Raw genomic sequence first — 20,623 nt, 5'->3', positions numbered from 1 at the left:
GTGTCAGACACTGTACGGGGTAGACTTATGGGGTTGTGTGGTGTCAGACACTGTACGGGGGAGACTTATGGTGTTGTGTGGTGTCAGACACTGTACGGGGTAGACTTATGGGGTTGTGTGGTGTCAGACACTGTACGGGGTAGACTTATGGGGTTGTGTGGTGTCAGACACTGTACGGGGGAGACTTATGGTGTTGTGTGGTGTCAGACACTGTACGGGGTAGACTTATGGTGTTGTGTGATATCCGGTGTAGATGTGTGGTGTTGTGTCGGGTCAGAAACAGTACGATGTAGACGTATTGTGTTGTGTCGGGTCACTGTACGGGTACACGTGGGGTGTTGTGTCGGCTTAGAAACTGTACGTTGTAGACGTGTGGTGTTGCGTCGGGTCAGATACTGTACGGGGGTCGACGTATTGTGTTGTGTCGGGTCAGACATTGAACGGAATTAGACGTGTGGTGTTGTGTCGGGTCAGAAACTGTACGATGTAGATGTGCGGTGTTGTGTCGGGTCAGAAATAGAACGATGTACACGTATTGTGTTGTGTCGGGTCAGACAATGTACGGGTAGACGTGTGCTGTTGCGTCGGGTCAGACAATGGACGGGATTAGACCTGTGGTGCTGTGTCGGGTCAGACACTGTACGGGGTAGGCGCGTGTTGTTGTGTCGGGTCAGACAATGAACGGGAGTAGACGTGTGGTGTTGTGTCGGGTCAGAAACTGTACAATGTAGATGTGCGTGCGGTGTTGTGTCGGGTCAGAAATAGAACGATGTACATTGTGTTGTGTCGGGTCAGACAATGTACGGGTAGACGTGTGGTGTTGTGTCGGGTCAGACAATGTACGATGTAGACATGTGGTGTTGTGTCGGGTCAGACACTGTACGGGGTACACGTGTGGTGTTGTGTCGGGTCGGAAACTGTACGGGGTAGACGTGTGGTGTTGTGTCGGGTCAGACAATGTACGATGTAGACATGTGGTGTTGTGTCGGGTCAGACACTGCACGGGGTAGACGTGTGGTGTTGTGTGTGGTCGGACACTGTAAGGGGTAGACGTATGGTGTTGTGTCGGGGCAGAAACTGTACGGGGGAGACGTGTGGTGTTGTGTCGGGTCAGAAACTGTACGGGGTAGACTTATGGTGTTGTGTGTTGTCAGACACTGTACGGGGTAGACTTATGGTGTTGTGTGGTGTCTGACACTGTACGGGGTAGACTTATGGTGTTGTGTGGTGTCAGACACTGTACGGGGGAGACGTATGGTGTTGTGTCGGGGCAGAAACTGTACAATGTAGATGTGCGGTGTTGTGTCGGGTCAGACAATGTACGGGTAGACGTGTGGTGTTGTGTCGGGGCAGAAACAGTACGATGTAGACGTATTGTGTTGTGTCGGGTCAGAAACTGTACGGTGTATACGTATTGTGTTGTGTCGGGTCAGAAACTGTACGATGTAGATGTGCGGTGTTGTGTCGGGTCAGAAATAGAACGATGAACACGTATTGTGTTGTGTCGGGTCAGAAACTGTACGGTGTATACGTATTGTGTTGTGTCGGGGCAGACACTGTACGGGGTACACGTGTGGTGTTGTGTCGGCTCAGAAACTGTACGTTGTAGACGTGTGGTGTTGCGTCGGGTCAGAAAATGTTAGGGGTAGACGTGTGGTGTTGTGTCGGGTCAGAAACTGTACGGTGTATACGTGTGGTGTTGTGTCGGGTCAGGCACTGTACGGTGGTTGACTTGTGATGTTGTATCGGGTCAGATACTGTACGGGGTAGACGTGTTGTGTTATATCGAGTCAGATAATGTACGGGTTAGACGTGTGGTGTTGTGTCTGGTCAGACACTGTACGGGTTAGACGTGTGGTGTTGTGTCTGGTCAGACACTGTACGGGGTAGACGTGTGGTGTTGTGTCGGGTCAGACACTGTATGGGGTAGACTTATGGTGTTGTGTGGTGTCAGACACTGTACGGGGTAGACTTATGGTGTTGTGTGATATCAGACACTGTACGGGGTAGACTTATGGTGTTGTGTGATGCCAGACACTGTACGGGGTAGACTTATGGTGTTGTGTGGTGTCAGACACTGTACGGGTTTAGACGTATGGTGTTGTGTGGTGTCAGACACTGTACGGGTTTAGACGTATGGTGTTGTGTGGTGTCAGACACTGTACGGGGTAGACTTATGGTGTTGTGTGGTGTCAGACACTGTACGGGGTAGACTTATGGTGTTGTGTGGTGTCAGACACTGTACGGGGTAGACTTATGGTGTTGTGTGGTGTCAGACACTGTACGGGGTAGACTTATGGTGTTGTGTGGTGTCAGACACTGTACGGGGTAGACTTATGGTGTTGTGTGGTGTCAGACACTGTACGGGGTAGACTTATGGTGTTGTGTGGTGTCAGACACTGTACGGTGTAGACGTGTGTTGTTGTTTTGGGTCAGACACTGTACGGTGGTAAACGTATGGTGTTGTGTGGTGTCAGACACTGTACGGGGTAGACTTATGGTGTTGTGTGGTGTCAGACACTGTACGGTGGTAAACGTATGGTGTTGTGTTGGTTCCAAGAAATTTGGGTAGATATACGGTGACAGTGGTACATCTGGTTAAGGATATCAATTAGAGTTAGGAATGCAGTGTTGTTTGGTGCCAGATAAAGAAATACTAGAATGATACAGGCAGACAGACAGACAAAACGGACATAAGAAATAGCGAAAGTCACAGACTTTGAAACAACAGGTATATGCATATGATGATGGACATTTTCTTTCATACTTACAGTATTCAGACGGGAATATGTATACAACTCAGAGCTATCATGATACTACACTACACTTCCTGTCCGTAATCCTACACAATTCATCCGAGATTTCCAATGGAACACGTACTGTCAGAGAAACACATGTGACGCATACGGCTAGTATTACAGTTTTACACAAGCCATCCGTCCCTCTAGCTAGCCTTTCTATTGTCACACCCAGGCAGGATCACCACTTGTACTCTTCCGCTGGTGTCTGGTGATCGATCCCTTGGGATTGCAGGTGAGTGAGGAGGGTGTGGTTTGTGGAGTACGGAGGGACACAATACGTGACAGGATTTATGTCACAACAAAGATACATATACCTATCACAACATCAGAATAAGCTTGGGAACATATTGAGCTTTCCACACTACATCCCGTTACCATGGTATTTGATTCACAGTTTTACCTGGAAATGTCACTGTAGAGAATACGGGACGTAAACAAGATGTCTAACGCCTTGTGACATTTTGTACGGTATAGTTTGTACATTTCCAACCAGGAGATCACCGTATTGTATTTACACCGACCAACGCTTAACACTGTCGCTAATGAATAACGCTAGGTATCATTTGTCTATTGTCAGTACACACTTGAGTGTAATTAGAAGTATTTGCTTTGTTATTCCCATAATTAAGCTAACCAATGTGAAGTAAACTGAACAAGCATGTAACCTATTCAAACAGTTACATGTAGTTTGGTATTTGTAAAAAAAAGTGAATGCTTTTTAGACAATGTTCTTCCTTTGCAAGGTCGTGAGTCATCCTTAGGTATACATCATACCTACACATTGAACAAAGAGTGAATGTGTGTGTGGCCTTAGTGCTAATTGTCTGGTGTGATGCTTGCTGATTCTGCCATCCCCAGTAGGAGACATTTCTGATGTATAGTTAATAGTCGTCGGAAACCGCCAACGAGCGTGTTTTAATCAAGCTACATGTGTATAATAAACAACGGTGGAATCCCAGGGCTGCAACAGAACGAATTTATACACTGGTCTGGCAGACACAACATTGAAATACAGGGGAAAATATAATTAAGTTGTTCTTTAAGGCAATAAGATACACACTAATAATTATTAGGAGAATCGCCACAAGTCTTTACTTCCCCAACCCCCACCTCCACCAAAAGGGTCCAAGATCAGGCTATATAGCTACATTCAGATTACACCCTAAAGCTAAGTTATGCTGTAGCTAGAGTAGACTAAAGCTAAGTTAGACCAAAGCTAGGAAAAACTAAAGCTAGGTCTCGCTGTAGCTATAGTAGACTAGCTAAGGCTAGATAAGATTAAAGCTAAGTTATACTAAAGCTAGGTTACGCTGTAGCTATCGTAGACTAAGGCTAGAGAAGAGTAACGATAGGTTTTGCTGAAGCTATCGTAGACTAAATCTAGAGAAAAGTAACGCTAGGTTCCGCTGTAGCTATCGTAGACTAAGGCTAGAGTAGACTAAAGCTAAGTTATGCTGTAGCTAGAGTAGACTAAAGCTAAGTTAGACCAAAGCTAGGAAAAACTAAAGCTAGGTCTCGCTGTAGCTATAGTAGACTAAGGCTAGATAAGATTAAAGCTAAGTTTCGCTGTAGCTATATTAGACTAAGGCTAGAGTAGACTAAGGCTATATTAGACTAAAGCTATGTTACACTGTAGCTTTAGTAGACTAAGGCTAGAGTACACTAAAGCTAGGTTTCGCCGTAGCTTTATTATACTAAGGCTAGATTAGACTAAAACTAAGTTATACTAAAGCTAGGTTACGCTGTAGCTATAGTAGACTAAAGCTAGAGAAGAGTAACGATAGGTTTTGCTGAAGTTATCGTAGACTAAAGCTAGAGAAAAGTAACGCTAGGTTCCGCTGTAGCTATCGTAGACTAAGGCTAGAGAAGACTAAGGCTAAGTTTGACTAAATCTCGAAAGCGCTGTAGCTAGCGTCGAATAAAGATAGGTTTCGCTGTATCTAAGTATACTTAGGCAAGAGTAGAATAAAGTTAGGCTATACTAATGCTAGGTTACACTGTAGCTATAAAAGACTAAGGCTAGAGTAACTTTCTATGCATCACCTAGCTATGTTCTCTGTACAGCGAAAGTGATCGTCACCCCTGGAGTATCGAGGTACCTTTTATATGTGTTACAGTTTTGTTATTTTGCCTTCAAGTAACTATCTCATTAAATAATAGCAAACTGCTATTGGATTAGCCTTTTTCCTTGTATCACTAAGCACTCCCCTCCGAAAACTAGCATTTGTCTGTCAGGAGTAAAAGCCCAACCAAATAATGAATTATCACCCCAATTACTTTACAAATGGGTTTGTAACATCAAACTAACCAAACTTTAAATATTAGCTTTATCTCATGAAGAGTGGGCATAATTCTAAACCGCATAGAGTGAAAAAGAGTAATAGTGTCGTGGTCGGCATTCAAATATTTGTGTCTGCAATGTGTAACTGTTCCACTTTTGTCCTTTTCTCTCCCTCTCTATTGCAACTGTATACAGTCCATTCCTGTGACAGCCGAGGATCTACCTATTTATAGTCATGATCAATTGCAAAACGTTACTTTAACCAATAGTTTATCATACATTTAAATTCATTTCAGCGTCAAATCCAGGCCATTTAGATCCAATGGCAGATCTACAATCTAGAGGACTGCAAAGGATAGAATGTCAATTAGATTTGGTGATTCATGAACTATCTTTTGAAACAAACTAAGCTGATACAATAGTTTCCAAATTCCAACCCTAAGACAAGCCATCTAGCGTCAGAATAGCAGTTAGAGGTTTCCATACCTCCCTAGTTCCCCGTCCGATACAGAGTACACATTGTGTAATACAAGGTGTGGAATACCAGACAGACCAAGTCAAACAGAATAACACTACGTGTTAAACCTCTACGAAACAGGTGTGCTAATAATAGCATGGGATCAACTCGAATCAGTTTCACCACATGCATCGAACCTGCATCAGTATAAAACATATCCTACCATCTCGTGTGTATACATGTACGGCGGTGTGGTAAAGCGTGTAGAACATGCTACACAAATCTCACGCTAACTTGTCTATAAAACGTTATTAAAACACTCACAGTTCCTACCCTGGGATACGATCCAAAGTTTGCATCTTTCCACCATGGAACACAATATTAAGTCTAGACAGTTATGTTCACGTTATTCACGTTTCCCAAGCTAGAGACACAATATACTGTTTACACTTTTCCCACCAGCCTACATCCTCAAGTTACCAACAAGACCGACAGATTACACCAGCTTCCTGCTCCAATACCGATTCTACCGACGGTATACGCAACCAATAACTTTACTACAAATATTCTGTATCATTTCAAACATTTAAAAACAACGTATGTCGCCAATACCCTATACTTCACAAACAGCCATCATCACAAACTATCTTCACAACCAACATCCTACATGTAACATACCAATAACCTAAGCTACATCACCAACAGCCTGCGTCACCAAGAGCCTACCACACTATACAGTTATAGAATGGGTATGAGGGAAATAGCACATGTATGATCCCCCGAGGTGATAATCTATTTCCCGAGGCGGCGAAGCCGTCGATGGGAATAGTTTTTCACCAAGGGTGACCATACATTTGCTAATTCCCGAATGACCCATTCTATAACTGTTTTATTATAACGAAACAAATTATTCACCCAGTAAAGGCAATTTAACAAATGAATTTATTTATTCATTTCCTTTTACAATTTCAAAGACTGAAAGAGAAAAAAATACATTTGGGAGTAATGTATACAATTATTTTTATAGACTGAATCTCATAGTCACCATTGTTTTCCTACCATATCCAGATTTAGTGTTATCCAATTCTTTTTAAAGAGCTTGCTCGTCGACGCTTCCGGCATTCCGTTCTGTTAAATAAGTTTGAAGTGTCACTCAGTCTTTAAAAAAAGTGGATAGGACTACATCTAGATATGGTAGGGAAACAATGGTGACTATGAGATTCAGTCTATAAAAACACTTCCTGAATGCTAGAAATGAAGATATCATCAACGACGATGCATACAGTACTTTCAATTGAATTTTTTCACTTTCAGTCTTTGAAATTGTAAAAGGAAATGAATAAATAACTTCATTTGTTAAATTGCCTTTACTGGGTGAATAATTTGTTTCGTTGTAATAAAACAGTTATAGAATGGGTAATTCGGGAAATAGCTAAAAGGTGCGAGAAAAAAAAAGCAATTACCTGTAACTGAACGAGATCGGGTTATCCCAGTCTCGGGCTAAGATTCTGTAACATCCAAACCTCGGTTTTCGCCTCGGTTGGGATTTTGTTACAGAATATTAACCCTCGACTGAGATAACCCGATCTCGCTCAGTTACAGGTAAAATATGTTATTTCACCATCAACAGCCTGCATCTCCATAAGCCTAGACTGGCCCCCGTCTCTAGAATATTGTATAATTTAGAAAAAAAATAAACTTTAATAATTTTGATCACAATGTCTGATTCTAGAAGTTCTAAACTAGGGGGAGATAAGCTAGAAGTAAAATGCAGCCAGGAAATTCTTCATAAAAACTTAGGGGCTGGTAGCCAGTCTATCGTAAGCCTACCACACCGAAAACCTTCATGACAAAACATCCTAAATTACAAACAGCCTTCATCATAAATAACCAACTCCACCAACAGCCTACTAGTATATCACTTACAACCTACAATATACATCACAAACATACCCACCACCATCCTACCTTATAATGGCCTATATCACCAACAACCTGTACCAACAACCTTTGTCATAAATAACATACCAACCACCAGCCTACCCAACTATAATCTACACCTTCAAGGTCCCACACTGTTGATTAGGTAGGATGTAGGTATAGTCCAACCCACCAACAGCCTACACCAAAGGTGATAACTCCAACCAGTTAAAAACGAAAATGAAACATGCTCAGTCATACCTTTCGCTGCTCAAAAACGATAGAGTGATATAAGTACCGTACTGTGGTCAGTACGTGGGCGTTGCTATTTAACAGGGAAGTGCACTCATTTATAATCATCAATTATACCGGTACTGAACTGTTGGCATGGACTCTTTCACATTCCGGCCGCGCTCTTTGATTTGCCTCTAAGTGGCCCTGAAATACTGGGACTCCAATTCACCATGACTGATAAGTGAACTTATTAAGATCGAGACTTCCTCCCAGGCTGTTTAGCCAAAATACACCCACGTCTTACACTGCCAAACACATACAGTTTTTTGTTTTACGATATAAGTCATTATGGTAGATAACCTTAGGTAGTTTATAGATATTCTATTAGGTAATTTTGAGGGTGTTTACGCCTTATATTGTATACAGTGTCTAGATTCCAGGAGGATAAAATCACCAAGTGGGACGACTTTTCCGGATCGTAATATTTCGAAGAGACGAGTTACCCAAAGAATATTTTTTTACCAAATGACAGGTTTCCAGAAGAGTCGAGTTTCGACCTATGGACAGGTTTCATGGAGTGTCAAATTTTCAGAAACGACAGGTCTCTTCCCAGAACTTTTCCCGAGTATGATGTGACGCTTTAGAACACTCAGTGTCCAGATTGCCGATCACCGATTTTTTCCGAGCACGTTTTGAGATAGAAGACAGGTTAGTTGAACTTTCCGAGTATTTACCGACAGTATAAGTAACTATGATAAGAACAAATGGCACGCGCATACTCATAATAAGCGTATGCAACGATTCACTCATCGTTTCTGACGTCATGAAAATGAACAACCATTGACCTCTGTCTTCCATCTTTGACTCTGACCCAATAAAGCGTACTTGCACTTGCCATTAGCATTGATACGTAGCCCTGACGGCGCACCCCTCCGTTTATAAACAATCATTTACGTGTCCTTTCAATCTGTGCAGTTAATGGCCAAAGTCATTACTTACCGTTACAGTATATCATTCAATTAAATAAAACGTATGGCAACAGGCATTAGTTTGTCTGTCTCAGTATCCAAATACCCCCTCGTCGAAACCCCTTAATGAATGAATCCTTCTACTCACTCATCCTTTAACGAACCAGGTTTGCTATACTTTCAGAGTTTGTGACTAAGCAGAATCAGGCAAAATTACCTTGATTCTGAGTTAAGCTCACCGGACTGATCACTCGAGTTTCTGTAATGTACACTGCAAATAAATTGACCTGAGAGTATCAACCCTGTTATTTCCAAACTAGATAATAATAGACTTAAAAAAGCTGCTAATGTTACCAAACACTGGAAATGAAGGTATACACCACGGCCACATTCGTGTGTGTTCGCCATTACATAATACCTTCATATATGTTCCCTCCACGCACGTGTTTGCCCTGTTTGTTGAGGATGGGAAAATCCAGGCCATCAGAATGTATAAACACGCATTCTTTCGGATAGAATCAAAACATAGATATACAAATGTACATACCAGACAGTCATATAATAGTGGTAAAATATACACATACCATACAAAACCGGGAAATAAAATAAGTAAACATAAACAAAACAAAGTGGGGAATAAAAGTGGTAAATATAAACATACCAAACCAGGAAATAAAGTGGTAAATATAAACATACACAAACCAGGAAATAAAAGTGGTAAATATAAACATACCAAACCAGGAAATAAAGTGGTAAATATAAACATACCAAACCAGGAAATAAAGTGGTAAATATAAACATACCAAACCGAGAAATAAAAGTAGTACCAAATATTAACATACCAAACCAGGAAATAAAGTGGTAAATATAAACATACCAAACCAGGAAATAAAGTGGTAAATATAAACATACCAAACCGACAAATAAAAGTGGTAAACATAAATATACCAAAATGGGAATAAAAGTGGTAAACATAAACATACCAAACCGAAAAACAAAAGTGTTGAACATATATATACTAAACCGGGAATAAACGTGGTATATATAAACATACCAAACCAGGAAATACACGTGGTATATATAAACATACCAAACCGAGAAGGAACTGTAACAGGAATACGTTTACAGATGACGATTAATTTCAAAATTAGGAGTATAGGCCAATAATACACATGGCCCATTATATTTTAATAAAAGATTTATTTCTAATGTGAATAATTTTATAATTATTTCGCTCACTCGTGATCTTGGATGTACCTGGACAGGTGTTCGTGTATGTTATATACTAGACAACGCTGTTTATTGGATCATTGCAGTAGTCCAGCTGTCTAGTTTACGACCATGGCGCTAAATACATCTCACCTGGTCGTGGAGGAGAACACCTGATGGTCAGCTGCGTGGGTGTGGGGAGAATTTACACCAGATGCACGCTTGTTTTCTAAAAAATTCCTTACAAAATAAATTAAATTAAATCTTGCTCTCAAGAAAACTTATTTGCTATTTTCAAACAATTCCACAAAGCTGTGCAAAGTCATATACAGTCCTACATGTTGTAGGTAGTAAGAGAAACAAGCATTTTTCATTTTCAAACAATGACTTACATGTAAATTTGTGTCACGTGGAATCCCGTAGTCGGTCGCTGGACGATGACCTGATCAGCCATTTGGTTTAATGCGTTGCTAGCAATATATGTACATTTTTTTCCATAAATTATGAGTACCATACCTAGGATACTTAAAGCATACGATGTTCGTGTAAATACTGAACAACAGTACTTCTATTACAGTCTAAGTTTTGTGATACCCGATGCGACTCTTCTTGTGGCGCCAGACAATCACTTCCTTTACATACAATTTCCTGGTCCAAAGCTCTCTATTTATCAATCGCCTGTATGTTTGTCAACTTAGCTCTATTGACATAGCCATCACCGCTCCCACAATAAGGCACAGTACCCAACAATCGAACGTCAAGGTCACTTCGCCACACTCTACCAGTTACTCCGACCTCTACTTCAATGTTATCCGAACTTTAGGCTCCCGTTTGTTAGACCGACGAGGTAATTGTAGCTACTTCACACAGTAATGTTTTTGTCCTGAGCAGAGAAGTGTGGCTTTGATTTGTAAGCCGTCGATGACTATTGTATCCGACGTATAGAATGACCCTTGTCGTACAGTTCAAAGGACCACTATAGCGGGTCCCTAACCCCTTACAGCAGGTCCCTAACCCCTACAGGGGTTTAATAATGTTATATGAACCGTGACTTTACAGTACTTGCATCAAATACCACATTTCACAGCAGTCATTCTTCAATGCTGAAGTCTCGGGTCCTATGACTCAACTGAAAACCAATTCCTAAGTAAGAAACACGCGCGAAAAATATGTGGACTGTTGTCGGAATCATTTCTGTCTCTGATCAATTATTCAGCCAACCTAAATTAGAATTATTATTACCCTCCCCTACTGTCCAGGATACACGTGGAATCGGAAATCCACTATCCTGATTTGATATACTCGCGACGCCTTTACAGCAAGCCAGCAATTCCGTCACTTAACAGAAAAGTTTTTTAATGTACAATTTTAATAAATTCTTGTGTGTGCGCCGTGTGTATAAGTTTGTCCATGATTAGGTATAATAAGTAACATAAACACGACGCCCTATGATGTAACATTAGGGTTAGTACTGGCGTTGTATTGCCCCCTCCTCGCTCCCACGCGAGATACCCCCTCCCAAGTCAAGGTACTACGATACGAAGATAACCTTCAACTCATCTCCTACACATCTGGTGTGAACTAAGGGGGAATCCTGACCCCATGGGGATCCCAGGGGGTAGCCGACTAGCCGGTTCCAACTCGGGGGGTAACATTGGGGGAATACTGTCCTATGAAGGCGCTTCTGTTTCACATGACCTTTCAACCCGATCCCTAGTTAATTGCCAGTGCGCCAGGGCATCTGTGAAGCTATCAAATTTCAACATAGCCTGTCAAAAATTATTTCCAAATTTAAATGCCAGTTTTCCCATTATCTATAAATAAACGCCATTCAGTCTCGTATCAGTTCGTGTCCATTATCATTTTACACGTGGTATGTCGTGTCTGTAAACAACATTATAAAAATATCATGTATCACAACGTCAATTAACAATCCATTGAGAAAGTATCATTACAGTTTCCCCGACATTCCACAATTACTAGTAACTTCTGTATCTGATAGACGTCTATAACTCCTGCTGTATCAAAGTTCAAGACTGTTTATAAATTCATGTACACTTCCACCACACACAAAGTATTTGATAAATTGGACTGTTTCCATATTGAAAGCATCCGGAGGAATATCTCTCCTTAATGAGCATCAGAGAGTGTGAATACGTAGTATCCAGGTTTTATAATACCAATATATACGTGTTGTCTAACCTCCCTACGAAAAGTAAAGTATAGGGCCTACTGGTGTGAACTCTTGTATCACAAAGTTGGCGAAAACTTCTGAGTCTAATTGAAATCCAATAATCTTGAAAGATGGTTACGTGTTTTATGTATGTGGGTACACGGTAGACCTGACCTCGATACAATATGATAACCTCTAACAGGCGTCAACCCTAGGCACACACGTAAACACGCGTACACCCATACATAGCCTACATAGGCATGCAACTTTTCGATTCAACGCTATCGACTTGAGGTATTTCATATCACATTGAAAATTGACCTCATTATGCATTACAAACAATCCTTGCTAGCTTACCTTGTCAATGAATCTTCCACTATTCCAGCCATGAGTTTTAAGGGGTCCGGAGGAAACGCCCCGGCACGAAAATATCCAATGATCCACTAATGTGTAACAGCCGAGGTAAGTTTCAACATCCGCTAGATATACAACACAAGGATATATGCTGATGATGCTACTACCGGCGCGCGCTTCACCGCGTGCGTAGTCAAAGCAACAAACGTTTGCCGGTATCACATGACCAGAATTCTATACGTACGTATACGCGCATCTATCTCCGCCAATTTGTTTGATCACTTGTACATATCCCCGACAACCAACAAGTCAGTTTCTACCTCACTTTCTCTTGTAGTTTGTTTGAATTCTTTGCTATAAATAGACCAGTTCACTACTTAATTGCTATTCTCCACAGTGTTAAGCAAATAAAATATCAAGTAGCTCAAACCTCTACATTTCTGTCGTATCCACTTTTCCCTCCTTTCTGCTGCTGCCATTGGCGCGAACTATGGGGGCTTTTGTAATACTCGTAAATAGGGAGTTCTCTATTTACCGTACACGAGGCCATCGACAGGGTTCCGTACTGTCACTTTAATTGTACAAGTGCTGGTGATACGCTGGTTATCATATTAAGACTGTTGTGCTACGATTTTATGGTCTTATTCAACAAGCACTACCACTGTACGTAACCTTCATATCAAATTATCACAACGTCTCAGAAGTTATGTAGATCAGGTGTTGTCCAAAGGTGTCAGACACTGATATAAATATCTTGCTGTTAATAATTAAAGATCTCTGTCTTACTGCACTTTGTTTTTTCGTACATACAGTAATTGCACGTAACCTCCCTCTCATTTTGGATATAAGTGTAGCACAGTTGTGCCAATACACTTCCAGGTAGAACCAGGTAGCGTGCGCAGTAAGCTAGAGCGGAAGTACAACGATATGAGGTCAAGGGTTCGAATCTATGTTTATGCCTGCTAATTTTATACACTCAGAACATGGTTGATGATTGCGTATTTTTAATTTCATCTTTTCTGTTTTTGCATAAAAATCTCGCAGGGTATGGTTTTCTTTTCAGAAATGATTTATCAAAGCTATAGTCATGCCGGGAAAACATTGTCCAATGCGTACAGATTTTGGCAAAAATCCGGGCCAACAAGAGTGCTTAATATAAATTGAAGCAAGTTGTTTAGTTATTGTTGTGAGATAGATAAGTTTTATAACCGTAGCAACTACAGTTATCTTATATGGACGAAACCTATATAACATATACTTGACTACCAAACTCTTTTTGACGTTTTGTAGTTCCAAGGTCGTTTTTTTATTGGTAGTAAAATACTCGTTTACTTTGCTTACAGAGTTTATATCAAGCTGATACAGAGCCTAATCGAAAGTGTAAGAATAACGCTTTCATGAAAATAATATTTTATGAGACACCCTTTACGTTTCAAAATATTTATCCGTCTGTCTGCTTCATCAGTTCAGCAGAACAAATGACGTATATATACTTCTTTAATAAGCCGGACTAGACGCTTTAAACATCATCGTTTATCACTGTATACTTTTCAGTTCTACATGTAGATAACATTAAAACAGACGACATATTAATAGGATCAAGTTAATATTTTACAAAAATATATGCGCGATTTGATGAACTTGAGGGCGATGCTGGACAGGTACACAACCACACCAGACTGGTCGGGTGACGAAGAACAACGTCATGTAACACACACCATTGTAACCTTGTTACAGTAGTGTCTGCGGGTATACCTTTGCTTTCTCTAGGCGCTATTGCGACACATGACAAGTGTACGACCATCCCACTGCAACTGTTTGGATCATATCCTTAGTCTGTATATCTACTCTGTTTGGATCCTATCCTTACATATCCTTAGTCTGTATATCTACTCTGTTTGGATCATATCCTTACATATCCTTAGTCTGTATATCTACTCTGTTTGGATCCTATCATTACATATCCTTAGTCTGTATATCTACTCTGGGTCATGGTGACTTGGTGTCTGTGCAACGCCTCTCTTTGCACCACCCACCTTTGGCTATGTTGTAAAACATTTGCCATTGCGAATAAACAGTGTGTCTTGTCCCCGGACCGGATATATCAAAGTCCTTCAAAATGGTACTTGTTATTACTTGCTAAACGTTTATCGTTTCGGTTAGGCGCAATAGTTGACTTATCTGTTGTAAGTACAATGTTACCGGATAGAATTCTGTGCTTTGTGGCTTCGGCTTGGTAGTTTAGTGAGGTAACACTCCAAAGTCGGCATCATATACCTGTTATCGCAAGGAGGCAAATACACAGACAAACCGTCTCCAGCACACACAACGAGGCACGTTCTATAATGACCTTGATTGATAAAAGGAAGTATCATTTTGTAAACAAAACAATATAAATATAAATAGTATAACCGACACATGCCGTGTGTGGTCGGGTGGTGCAGTGGATAACGAACCGACATCTTCAAGAATGCCGGGAAATATATGGATTACCTCCCGTTCCTCGTGGGTTTTCTCCAGGTACTCCGGTTTCCTCACGCTTTAAGACCGCTTCCATCCGGACCAACAATAGTGAGTAACATTTCAAAATATCTATTAAATCAGATTTAATGGGAATTGGGCAACAGGCAAAGCCTATACAAGCCCTCTCCCGGGATGCACATCTCATACAATAGCAAATAATGAACTATGAATATTTACAAACATGGTTAGGAACATAAGAATTAGATCAGTATCAATGAAGATAGGAGACATCATACATACACGCATGCACATATACATACATGCACAAACATGCATACATACATACGTACATACATGCATGCATGACCACGTACACACATGCATGCATACACAAATACACACACACACACACACATACATACACTGTTAACTTGTGGGATAAATTTTCCTCCTTTATCAGCCCAAAATTATACCAACTTTTGAGATGTAAACTTCCGAAATCGGTGTAAAGTTGCACCAAGAAAGGAGGCTGCTGTGGTGCCACCTTTTTTGGCGCAATTTCAATCTCAGAACGAGTGTTAACTTTAAGCTTTTATAGTGTAATCTTAATCCTTAATCCGCGTTACCTTCATCGCTAACAACTGTAACCTTCATCCTCCACCAGTGTTAATTTCATCCTTTACCAGTGTAACCTTCATCTCTAACCAGTGTTATTTCCATCCTCCACCGGTGTTATTTTCATCCTTTACCAGTGTTACTTTCATCCTCTACCAGTGTTACTTTCATCCTTTACCAGTGTTACTTTCATCCTCCACCAGTGTTACTTTCATCCTCTACCAGTGTTACTTTCATCCTCTACCAGTGTTACTTTCATCCTCTACCAGTGTTACTTTCATCCTTTACCAGTGTTACTTTCATCCTTTCCCAGTGTTACTTTCATCCTTTACCAGTGTTACTTTCATCCTTTCCCAGTGTTACTTTCATCCTTTACCAGTGTTACTTTCATCCTTTCCCAGTGTTACTTTCATCCTTTACCAGTGTTACTTTCATCCTTTCCCAGTGTTACTTTCATCCTTTACCAGTGTTACTTTCATCCTTTCCCAGTGTTACTTTCATCCTTTACCAGTGTTACTTTCATTCTTTACAAGTGTTACTTTCATCCTCCACCAGTGTTACTTTCATCCTTTACCAGTGTTACTTTCATCCTTTCCCAGTGTTACTTTCATCCTTTACCAGTGTTACTTTCATCCTTTCCCAGTGTTACTTTCATCCTTTACCAGTGTTACTTTCATCCTTTACCAATGTAACCTTCTTCCTCCACCAGCGTTACTTTCATCCTCTACCAGTGTTACTTTCATTCTCCACCAGTGTTACTTTCATCCTTTACCAGTGTTATTTTCATCTTTTACCAGTGTAACCTTCTTCCTCCTCCAGTGTTATTTTCATCCTGTACCAGTCTAACCTTCTTCCTCCACTAGTTTTATTTTCTTCCTTAACCAGTGAAAACTTCATCTCTAACTAGTGCTATTTTCATCCTTTACCAGTGTAACCTTCTTCCTCCTCCAGTGTTATTTTCATCCTGTACCAGTCTAACCTTCTTCCTCCACTAGTTTTATTTTCTTCCTTAACCAGTGAAAACTTCATCTCTAACTAGTGCTATTTTCATCCTTTACCAGTGTAACCTTCTTCCTCCTCCAGTGTTATTTTCATCCTGTACCAGTCTAACCTTCTTCCTCCACTAGTTTTATTTTCTTCCTTAACCAGTGAAAACTTCATCTCTAACTAGTGCTATTTTCATCCTTTACCAGTGTAACCTTCTTCCTCCTCCAGTGTTATTTCCATCCTGTACCAGTCTAACCTTCTTCCGCCACTAGTTTTATTTTCTTCCTTAACCAGTGAAAACCTCATCTCTAACTAGTGTTATTTTCATCCTTTACCAGTGTAACCTTCTTCCTCCACCTGTGTAATTTTAACCTTTACCAGTGTTACTTTCATCCTTTACCAGTGTTACTTTCATTCTTTACCAGTGTTACTTTCATCCTCCACCAGTGTTACTTTCATCCTTAACCAGTGTTATTTTCATCCTTTACCAATGTAACCTTCTTCCTCCACCAGTGTTCTTTTTATCCTTTACCAGTGTTACTTTCATCCTCCACCAGTGTTACTTTCATCCTCTACCAGTGTTACTTTCATCCTCCACCAGTGTTACTTTCATCCTTTACCAGTGTTATTTTCATCCTTTACCAATGTAACCTTCTTCCTCCACCAGTGTTACTTTTATCCTTTACCAGTGTTACTTTCATCCTCCACCAGTGTTACTTTCATCCTCTACCAGTGTTACTTTCATCCTCCACCAGTGTTACTTTCATCCTTTACCAGTGTTATTTTCATCCTTTACCAGTGTAACCTTCTTCCTCCTCCAGTGTTATTTTCATCCTGTACCAGTCTAACCTTCTTCCGCCACTAGTTTTATTTTCTTCCTTAACCAGTGAAAACTTCATCTCTAACTAGTGTTATTTTCATCCTTTACCAGTGTAACCTTCTTCCTCCACCAGTATTATGTTCATCCGTTACCAGTGTTACTTTCATCCTTTACCAGTGCTATTTTAATCCTCCACCAGTGTTACTTTCATCCTCGACCAGTGATATCTTCAGCAGCGGACCAGTGTTACTGTCATCCTTTACCAGTGTTAACATCATCCCTACCTAATGTTATCTTAATTTTGTAACTACTGCAACATTCAACTTGACCAGCGTTTTATTCATCTACTAGTACATCTTTTATCTACACACAGCAAAATATAAATAACAGTCACTTGTTGAGCAGTGAAGTCTTCATTTCTAAAAGGTGCAAACATTAGATAACCATTCTTTTTGCAATGTTCAATAAGGTAACAATAATTTCTTTGCGTTGTGGTTACAGGTGAAGCATGGAATGCAGCTTATTCCTCCCGATTCCTTTTTTTATTGTTTTATTGTTGTCCATGTCACTCTCCATGACATTTGAAAGGTGTTGATGAAGTTTTGCTATTTTCTTTTACTTCACAACTGAAACAGTACTAAGGTACTGTACCTAGTATGGAACTGTAAGCAACAGGCTGACTATTACTCCATATGTCCTCCGAAGAAAAGAGAAAACATAGTTGCGGTGGGTATAATAAACGAGAACCAGAAAGTGGCACAATGGTTTTCAAAACGAGAGTTTTGTTTTATGAACAAAAATATATGTCTCCCCTTTATATATAATTAACAGTTGACAAGATACAGCCGTGACAAGATATTCCTGAAAACTTTGCACTTATTTCACTTGACCAAGGGGTCAAGGTCACAATGACCTAACGACAGTGCACTGGACATCGTCTGTGGGTGATGCAGGCATACTTTAAGTTTTATCAAGATAAATCAACAGTGTTCCTGAAAAATGTGCACATATTTGATCTTTGACCTCGGGGTCAAGGACACAATAACCTACTGACAGTGCACTGCACACCGTCTATTAGTGATGCAGGTACCCTTCACGTTTCATCAAGATAAATCACAATTTAAAAGTTACAGTCGGAACAAGATGTTTCGGAAAAATGTGCACATATTTGATCTTTGACCTCGGGGTCAAGGACACAATAACCTACTGACAGTGCACTGCACACCGTCTATTAGTGATGCAGGTACGCTTCAAGTTTCATCAAGATATCTTTTACGGTTTTAAAAGTAATGGCCCGGACAAGATCATATTAGAAGAACCAGAACAAGAAGAACCATTGCTAATACAATGTCTCCCTTCATTGGGAGACATAATAATGTGTATTGATGTGTACTAATAATTACTTGTCAAAAAGGGAAGTAGCAGAGACATAAGTTGTGAACAACAAAACGGAAAAGGGATATAATTCAAATCAACATTGCAAAAATTCAAGATAAATCATTAGCACCCAACTGCGTAGGGTACTGAAGATGTATGGAAAATTTCATAAAAATCCCTTGTAAAGCAAGTACCACAGAAGTACTTGTAAGGTACCACAGAAGTCCTTGAAAGGTACCACAGAAGTATGTAAGGTACCACAGAAGTACTTGTAAGGTACCACAGAAGTACTTGTAAGGTACCACAGAAGTATGTAAGGTACCACAGAATATTTGTAAGGTACCACAGAAGTATGTAAGGTACCACAGAAGTATGTAAGGTACCACAGAAGTACTTGTAAGGTTCCACAGAAGTACTTGTAAGGTACCACAGAAGTACTTGTAAGGTACCACAGAAGTACTTGTAAGGTACCACAGAAGTACTTGTAAGGTACCACAGAAGTACTTGTAAGGTACCACAGAAGTACTTGTAAGGTACCACAGAAGTACTTGTAAGGTACCACAGAAGTACTTGTAAGGTACCACAGAAGTACTTGTAAGGTACCACAGAAGTACTTGTAAGGTACCACAGAAGTACTTGTAAGGTACCACAGAAGTACTTGTAAGGTACCACAGAAGTACTTGTAAGGTACCACAGAAGTACTTGTAAGGTACCACAGAAGTACTTGTAAGGTACCACAGAAGTACTTGTAAGGTACCACAGAAGTACTTGTAAGGTACCACAGAAGTACTTGTAAGGTACCACAGAAGTACTTGTAAGGTACCACAGAAGTACTTGTAAGGTACCACAGAAGTACTTGTAAGGTACCACAGAAGTACTTGTAAGGTACCACAGAAGTACTTGTAAGGTACCACAGAAGTACTTGTAAGGTACCACAGAAGTACTTGTAAGGTACCACAGAAGTACTTGTAAGGTACCACAGAAGTACTTGTAAGGTACCACAGAAGTACTTGTAAGGTACCACAGAAGTACTTGTAAGGTACCACAGAAGTACTTGTAAGGTACCACAGAAGTACTTGTAAGGTACCACAGAAGTACTTGTAAGGTACCACAGAAGTACTTGTAAGGTACCACAGAAGTACTTGTAAGGTACCACAGAAGTACTTGTAAGGTACCACAGAAGTACTTGTAAGGTACCACAGAAGTACTTGTAAGGTACCACAGAAGTACTTGTAAGGTACCACAGAAGTACTTGTAAGGTACCACAGAAGTACTTGTAAGGTACCACAGAAGTACTTGTAAGGTACCACAGAAGTACTTGTAAGGTACCACAGAAGTACTTGTAAGGTACCACAGAAGTACTTGTAAGGTACCACAGAAGTACTTGTAAGGTACCACAGAAGTACTTGTAAGGTACCACAGAAGTACTTGTAAGGTACCACAGAAGTACTTGTAAGGTACCACAGAAGTACTTGTAAGGTACCACAGAAGTACTTGTAAGGTACCACAGAAGTACTTGTAAGGTACCACAGAAGTACTTGTAAGGTACCACAGAAGTACTTGTAAGGTACCACAGAAGTACTTGTAAGGTACCACAGAAGTACTTGTAAGGTACCACAGAAGTACTTGTAAGGTACCACAGAAGTACTTGTAAGGTACCACAGAAGTACTTGTAAGGTACCACAGAAGTACTTGTAAGGTACCACAGAAGTACTTGTAAGGTACCACAGAAGTACTTGTAAGGTACCACAGAAGTACTTGTAAGGTACCACAGAAGTACTTGTAAGGTACCACAGAAGTACTTGTAAGGTACCACAGAAGTACTTGTAAGGTACCACAGAAGTACTTGTAAGGTACCACAGAAGTACTTGTAAGGTACCACAGAAGTACTTGTAAGGTACCACAGAAGTACTTGTAAGGTACCACAGAAGTACTTGTAAGGTACCACAGAAGTACTTGTAAGG

The 20,623-nt window shown here is 40.4% G+C and overlaps 1 protein-coding gene across 1 annotated transcript in view; it reads left to right on the top strand.

Annotated features, from left to right (window-relative positions):
- The first annotated feature begins 2,774 nt into the window (after positions 1–2,774).
- The window catches only part of LOC110451384, a 47,807-nt gene continuing 29,958 nt past the window's right edge, over positions 2,775–20,623 (top strand). The window contains exon 1 of the mRNA XM_021499361.1: positions 2,775–3,033. The gene's annotated coding sequence lies outside the window, so the exon portion shown is untranslated. The remainder of the gene's footprint in view (positions 3,034–20,623) is intronic.

This window comes from Mizuhopecten yessoensis, unplaced genomic scaffold, assembly GCF_002113885.1.
Source record: "Mizuhopecten yessoensis strain PY_sf001 unplaced genomic scaffold, ASM211388v2 scaffold5979, whole genome shotgun sequence".
Taxonomy (NCBI): domain Eukaryota; kingdom Metazoa; phylum Mollusca; class Bivalvia; order Pectinida; family Pectinidae; genus Mizuhopecten; species Mizuhopecten yessoensis.
This window is presented reverse-complemented; position numbering and strand designations above follow the sequence as displayed.